The sequence below is a fragment of the Nelumbo nucifera genome, chromosome 1 (assembly GCF_055504915.1).
Source record: "Nelumbo nucifera cultivar China Antique chromosome 1, China Antique-T2T, whole genome shotgun sequence".
Lineage (NCBI taxonomy): Eukaryota > Viridiplantae > Streptophyta > Magnoliopsida > Proteales > Nelumbonaceae > Nelumbo > Nelumbo nucifera.
Window position 1 is genome coordinate 91609815 of NC_142649.1, and position 8219 is coordinate 91618033.

The following is an 8219-nucleotide window of genomic DNA, read 5'->3' on the forward strand; positions in this document are numbered from 1 at the left end:
ACTCCTTTTTAACAAATAAGTTAGTCATAGCTTAGTGGGAATAGTAGTTATTTGCACAAGTTGTGAAGGTTCAAATTACATTACATGCATGCTATTTTTATACAAGCAGCAAAGCCATTTAACTATGTTCGGGTTTCGGATTTGATGAACCACATAGGTGCAAACCGGTCAGACCAATTTGAACTATCTAATTGGATTGTCTTCGAGGTAATCACATCAAGTTCAAGAGTGGTTGAACCGTTTAGATCCGGATCAGTCCGGCTGGACTAGACCCCGCCCGAACCGATTCAATTCGGTCGATCAGACCCCGATTGGACCGGTTCAGTTCGGTTGTGCCAGACCCCGATCGGGACAGTTCAATCCAGTCGGACCAGACCAGACAAGGGCAGTCAAATGGTGGATTGACTTGGGTCGGTTCATATCAGGTTTGTGCATGGGTTTGGGGTTGAACCGATTGGCCCAAAGCAGGTCAAAAGAAGTAAATCAGACCGTGCCGGATTCGGGTCGCGTCATACGGATATGGACCACACTAGGCAAAGCAAGCGTGGCTGTTTAGGGTTCGGGTCCCACCCGGTCCGACCCGTCTCAGGTTTGGGTCGACCTGAATCGGCTTGTACCGGGTCGAGCCAGACTTGTGAATAATGGTTGGACCGGACGACCCAAACCAGGCAAAGCAAGTGGTATCGAGCCATCCCATCCAAGGTCTATTTCGAATTCGGGTCAAGCGGATCAGTATATGTTGGATCGGGTCAGACCGCGTTGAACTGGTTCGGACTTGGGTCAAATTGATTTGGATTTATGTTGGGTGAAGTGTGTTAATTTAAGACAACTAAATTTAGTCAATAATTAATAGAAAATTAATGCATTAATTATAAATTATTTAATTCAAATGAAGAAAATAAAAAAAAGGCTAAGGAATTAATACTAATGTCTGTAATAGTTAACCCAATGGTTATCCACAACCCAACCCAACCCAACCCATTTAAATGGGTGGGTTGTGTGACGGGTTTATCACACAACCCGCCAAGTAAATGGGTGGGTTGGGCAGGTTAGATACTGGGTGGGTTGGGTGGATTCAGCGGGTTGGGTGAAAAATTGCAACCCCTAGTTTTCGATGAGCAACTTTTAGGCTCAGTTTTAAAGGAGTACAAATACAAATATGTAGAGTGTAAAATTTTATATTTTGCATGTATTTGTACTCTATCGGTCTGTCCAGACTAAGCTTGAAAATGTCCCTGTATAAGAAGAATTGCAATGCCCTTCTGATTAATGTAGTATTAGCGGGGACCTATGCGATGCACGGGATTTACTAAAATACCTTATAGTTTCATAGATTTACTAAAATCTACCATATAGTTAGAATTTTACTAAAACACCACTTATAATTTAAAATGGATTTAATTAATCTTCCATGAGATGATATTAGAAAATGATAGTGTTGACCCTAATGTTTATTTAAATAAATTTAATCAAAAGAAAATAGAAATCAAAATACCATTTTTACCCTTAATAAGACACGGCCAACAACTCTATTGGCTATATTTGGCCAATTTTGTTTTTTGTATAAAAAAGTGTTAAGGGTATTTTTGGAATAAAAAATCATGGGCCTAATGGCAAAACAAACACTCCTTAATGAAAGAAAGGTTGATTAAGTAAATAAGTTATAAAATATATGGGATGTTTTAGTAAAATGAAAAATATAAGGTAGGTTTAAGTAAATATGTAAAACTATAAGGTGTGTTCTAGTAAATGACCCTAATAGAAACACATAAGAGTATACAATTGTTTTATATTTTTAACTTTTTAAATAATTAATAATTATTCATATTTTATATACTATTTTTAATATTTTTTTATAATATAAAAATAACAATAATTAATTTCAGTTAGGTTTATTCATCAAACTTATGAAACTGACCAACTCGATCAACTTGACACGAGTTGGTCGGTTTTCTAGTATTTTATGTTGGCTTTGGTTAAAAAAATTCCCAATTCGACCAAGTTGGATTAGTTTCACTTTGGCCATTTGTAAACCGACCAAAATCAAACGACCTAACCATGGATATATATTAATATTTTATATTTTAAATATAATTTTTAATATGAAAAGTGAGAAATTTCCCCATTTCTTACTCTAAAATGTTTTATTTTATAAATTTATGTTTTAATAACTGCACTATAATTTTTAAATTAAATTAAATTTTTAAGTTGAAATCTTTTGAACCGATTGACATTTTGTGAAAACTGACCCAAACCGCAACTTGAGTGGATCGGTTTTCACAAAAGGTCAATCGGTTTCAGCTTACCAACTCCCCAACCTGGCCAGGTCAATTTGGTTGGCCAAATAGCCTATGGTCGGACCAAACCAACTCATGAACACATAATTTTAGATAAATTAATAGTTTTATTTCCGATAAATAACAATAGTTTAATCTCCAATAATTATTGAAAATTTATAGCAAAAATACACAATTATTGAAAATATATTGATAATGAAAAATTACAATAATTACAACAATACAATAAGTACTAAAAATATATTAACTTAGTCAATAAATAGTATAATCTCAAATAATAGTTTAATCTCTAATAAATATTAATAAATCAATAAGTTATAACAAAAATACAATAAATACAATAAGTACAATAAATTAAATTTAAAAAATTCAATAATAGTAGTTTAATCTCCAATAATTATTGAAATTTTTCTGTTAAATAACAAAACAAAATAAATTTGTACATAATCGTTGAAAATACATTTGTCACAAAAAACAATAAATAATTACTGAAAAACAATAAATATTAATTTTTAGTATATAATCATATAATAAATACAGATTAAGAGTTTAAAAATATTATTTTTTTGAAATTTATTTTCTCGAATTATTACTTGATATAAGTGAAATTATTTATTTACAATATTATGTAAAAATATTAAATTATTATTAATTTCAATATTATGTTATAATTATTTTTCTACTTTGAAGAAATTTTTTAAACTTATTACATAATTCTGTTATTTTAACTATTTAAAATCTAGTTACAATAAATATTTAAATAATCTATAAAATATTTAAAAGTTTTTGTTATTTGAACTTTATTTATTTAAAGCTAACATATTATTAAATTTTTGAAAAATATTTAAATTGATAATCCAGAAAAACATAATTTAAATTGTTAGTACATAATTTCGTGATATATTTTATAAAATATAAAATTATTTTTTGTGTTTTTAATAAATATTTTAACGTTATTATATAATTTTGTTAGAATATTTAAATAATTCGTAAATTTTTTTAATCCAAACTTTCTTTAGATAGATATAGATAAAAAGAAGGGGAGAGGATAGATAGGAATTAGAGATAATTTAGGAGAGAAACTCTCTACTAAATTAGAGATAATTTTGGAGAAAATGGGGATAGTGGGGGAGGTAGTTTAGGAGAAATTTTAGAAGAAGAGATTATTTAGGTTCTGAGTGCATTTCATTGGTTGTTTCAAAAGTGACATAGAATAAAAAAATAAAAAATAAAAAAATTTCTGCCTTGTTTTAATATATATATATATATATATATAAACGATAAAAACTCAGTAACCATGGAGAGAGAGAGAGAGTATAGCTGATATTTTAGGAAAATTTTCTTATCAGTATCCTATATTTTAGGGATTGTCTCAAGTCAATCCTCGAACTTCAAAACATATCTTTGCAATACTCTGAACTTTCAAAAACTATCTAATAGTCCCTGCCATTAACAATCCGTCAGTTAATTTTGGAATTATCAAAACTAGACATTGTTAATTGTCTTCAACCCTAAGACTCACCGAAGACAAATCATAGGAAAGATGAATAGGAATAACCCATCTAGAGTTGGAGTTGGTAAAGGCACACAAAACATGGAATCTTGGCAGGGAGAGGCGCATGTTGGTTATCATGCTCATGGGATGTCTACAGATTTGATGGGTCAATCTCTTCCTCATAGCCCTCGGGCAGTCCCATCACCTTCAATGTTCAATACATAGGTCGATTTCTTTTCTTTCAGATTTTGGTTATTGTTGTCATTGTTGATAGTTTATGAGTTCATGTGTTTTAGCTCTTTTTTTACGTGTAATTTTAATTCCATGGATTTGGTTTCAAAGAGGTAAAAATTATGCCTTTTGATTTTCTTTCAGTATTATATATATACCTTTTCTTTTTTTTTTCTGCTAGAATTTTGTTAAACTTAAAAGTAAAAAAAGAAAAAATCTTTGATTTATTTCCTTGATCCTTTTCTTTGTTGTTTGAAGGAACGAAATTGTAATTGCTTTTACTCGTGAACCAAACACCTTGAAGCTATAACTTTTGTCACCATTTCTTTTGCCTTCATTTCGTGAATTGGACTACTTCAATATATGTAGCAAAGTATTTAATAATGCTCACTGGGACACAGAAAGTTTATTGGACCAAAGAGATATATTTGCAAACTTCCTACATAAAACGGAGACTAGCGGGGAAGCCCCTTCTTCGCAGGGGCAAAATTTAAAAATGTCATTTGGAGATATAATTTTTTTATGTCTATTTGGAGATACAATGTTTATAGAAATCTATTTCTTAATGTTACATCTTTTTTATTCTGTCGATTTATTTTATTAAAATAAATAATTTATTTAATTTTATAAAATAAATAAATGTGTGGCACATGTTATTACGTGATACAGATAACTAATGAAATATTAATGACAGGGACCTATTAGATAGTTTTTAAAAGTTCGTGGTATCGCAGAAACACGTTTTACAGGGTACTGATTATGGTTTTTAAAAACGAACCAGTCAGGGGTCCGGTTACCAGTTCGAATAGTCTGACCGTTTGACCTGAATGGTCGATCCATTCTAACAAGAAAATAAAAAATAAAAAAATGGTCAAAACAGTTTGAACGGTTAATTGGCCGGTTCAGCAGTTTGCTGACCAAAATTAATGGTTTTAGAGGAAAATAAAACCGATTAGGTGATCGATTTCCGGTTTTTTCGGTCCGACCATCCAATCCGGTCCGGTTTTAAAAACCATGGTACGGATCAGGAATTTTCCCAACATTTTATTATGGGAAGAAAAAGACATTGAATGATCTTCCTCTTATGGTTTTTCATAATTGATTGGTAGCTTCTTAACATCCTCTTCGGTCAGGCAGGGCTGTGTATTTTAAGAAGCGAAGAGTGGTGATGCAAAATCACTGAAGATTTCATCCAAATCTAGACAATTGTCCTAGACTTTGTTTCCCCATTTGTATTGATCAAACTTCATGGATCTATTTCCATTTGAGCTGATAATATCAAGAGCTCCCCAGCAAATTAACCCTCTTTCAATCATTCTGTAGCAACCAATTGGGTCATCGAGCAATGACCCAACGGCCATGGACAAATTCATCTTGTCTACACAGTCCATGGCTATCCCCTCACATCTTTCCTGGCCATCTGGGGCGGGAACGACCTCCTTTTGAGTTTGAGTGTCTGAAGCTTGAGATTAGTTATCTTTAATTTCTTATGCACCATGAATGGTAATTGAGTAATGAAGTTTTTCTTGAGTTTAAATCAGCCCCCCACAAGATTGTCTTCTACAATCTCTCACATCACATCCTCACCGTGTATTAAAAACATCTCCCAATGATAATCCCAGAAATAATGAAGTCATCATCGGGAAATGTTCCCAATACACGACGGGGATATGATGTAGGATGTTGTAGGGGACAGATTTGAACTCGTTTTTCTTAACATTTTTTATTCTTCTCTCTCTCTCATCTCGAATCTCTAATCTCGGTAAAGGGTCTATGTATAAATGTTCAACCAATCAGCATCCAATTCCTAGTAATGGGCTTGGAGTTGCTTCCCTATGTAAGCGTGTGGATGGACTAGTAGATCCAACTGACCCAACCCGGTCCAACCATATTATGCATGTTCTAGGACAGGTCCCAATTCTAATGGGTTGGTTCTGGGTGTTAATGTTGAGCTTGAGACCTAACCAAATAATAATCGGGTTGGTGCTAGGACCTGTTGTTAAGTGCTATCTTGCCTTATAAGGGTAAAAAAACTTCAAACCAATATGAATGCACATGTTTGAAATATATAACATATCTACTATATAAGTAAATCTATTTTTATAGGTAAGTAGAATATTGTTGTAATTACAAATCCAAAGGATCGTAGTGTGCCACGTGTCATGATGGATTTAACTTAAGACTAACAGGCATGGGGGACCGGGTTAAGGAACCAACCACTACAACAAAGTATGGTGTGCAAGAAACCTTCAAGCATGTAAATCTCACCTGGTTTACAGGTAAACGGGCCCCTAAGGCAATATTTGGTTTGAAGGAAAAAGTAGAGAAAGGCAGAAAAAATCATGTAAAGACAATTTCTATTTGATATAACTAATTGTGCAAGTATTTTACGATTAAGAAGCAACTGCCTTTTGTACAGATCGTGTATTAATCGACTATAACTATAGGCTCCTGTACTAATTAGAGGAGCATTTCATGGAAGTGATAGGCGATGAGTATTTGGGCTACATAACGTTTTCACTGCTGGGAAATGGGTTAGGCATTGGGTCACCATTGAAAGGATAAGATGGGTTTCTGTACCACCTGGGCCCTTGTTGCCTTGGGCTTATACAAATGGGGAAACACTGCTGGTACGGAATCCTGGAGTTTGTGGAACAAGACCTTGAAGCTACAAAGCATCCCTTCCTATTTAGGGACGTATATATGGACTTGGGGCATCCAGACTTGGAATCATTCCTTCTCTTTGTCGTTTAAAGGGCTAAGCCCCTAACCCTCGCCTGCATTCACTATCCTATAATTTAAATCTCTGGCCCATTAAGGCTAACCTAAGTTAGTCAATTCAATAAGGAGAGATATATCTTGATCATTTTATGTAATATTGATTTAAATAATTAAAATAAGTTATAAATTTGGAAATTATATATGTGATATTTAGGCCATGTTAAATTGATCAACCACCGATTCAACCACATATTAAGGGGTAGGAATGACAATAGGGAGGAGATCATATTTTCCATCTCTGACCCCGATATTATTTTTATTCTCTATCCTTGACCCCAATTTCATAATGGAGAAAACACTATGGTTTTTGAATCATCATTGACCTAAACAGTTAGACCGTTTGGCTTAAAAATCGTTTTATTTTTATTTCACCCCTGAACCGGAATCTTGCCAAAAAAATGTTGATTTTGATCAGTGGCCCGATGACCTAGGCGGTCAAACCGTCAACCTAGACAATGATTTTGATCATTTTTATTTATTTATTTTTTATTTTTTATTTTTTAATTTGCAATGAATCATCGGTTCAGACCGGATGATCGAACCAATGACCCAGGAACCGGTGGCCAAATCGTTTTGGGTTTGTGTTGATTTCTTAAAACATTGGAAAAAACAACCTCAATCCCCAATCCCCAATCCCAATGGAGACGTGTTCCTCATTAGGACCTGAATTCCCTTTTTTTTCATGACTCAATGGGCCTATGCTAGGGTGCTGTTTTGGGATATTGAAAGCTTCTTCCCCCTTGGTAGCGGAGGCAAAAGCCCTTTTGGTTGTTCCAACATAGTGAAAGCTCAATTAGTTAGTACCGTTTGGTCTCTCTGGTGTTTAAAAGTTGGATTTCTCTTTGAGCTGTTAGTTTTCTTTTGTTTTTTTCCAGGTCTTTCTATATCCTTGTTTCTATTGTAGCTTGTTCAATTTGTTAATTGACATGCTTTTCTACCAAAAAAATCCCATTTTTCTACACTCAACTAACATCATTAATCACCAAGATAACATGAAAATTGAAATTTATCTGATATATAATATTGGGAAAAATCCATTCTCATCCATGTCACAAACCAGTCTCGATATGGGAGGGACCCTATCGGGTCAAAGAGGCCAAATAACTAATGGGGATGGGAAAGGCATTATTGACTGAATTTAATGAACCTTTTAGTTTTCCTTTTAGTGGATAAAAGATAGTTACATGATAATAAAACTAACTTCAGTTTTAGCGATTAAAGAGATCATAACCTCCTTAGTAGCTTATTCACAAAAATATAAGCAATAAGCCATTAAGTTTGGCTATTTCAATTGTTATAAATATCCCCTAAAACTAGGGATGAAAATTGTTACCTCACCTAGCGGGTACCCACGCCAAAGGGGTAGTTTTTTTTTTTTTTTTTCTTTTTTGTTTGAAGGACAAGTTTTAGGGCAG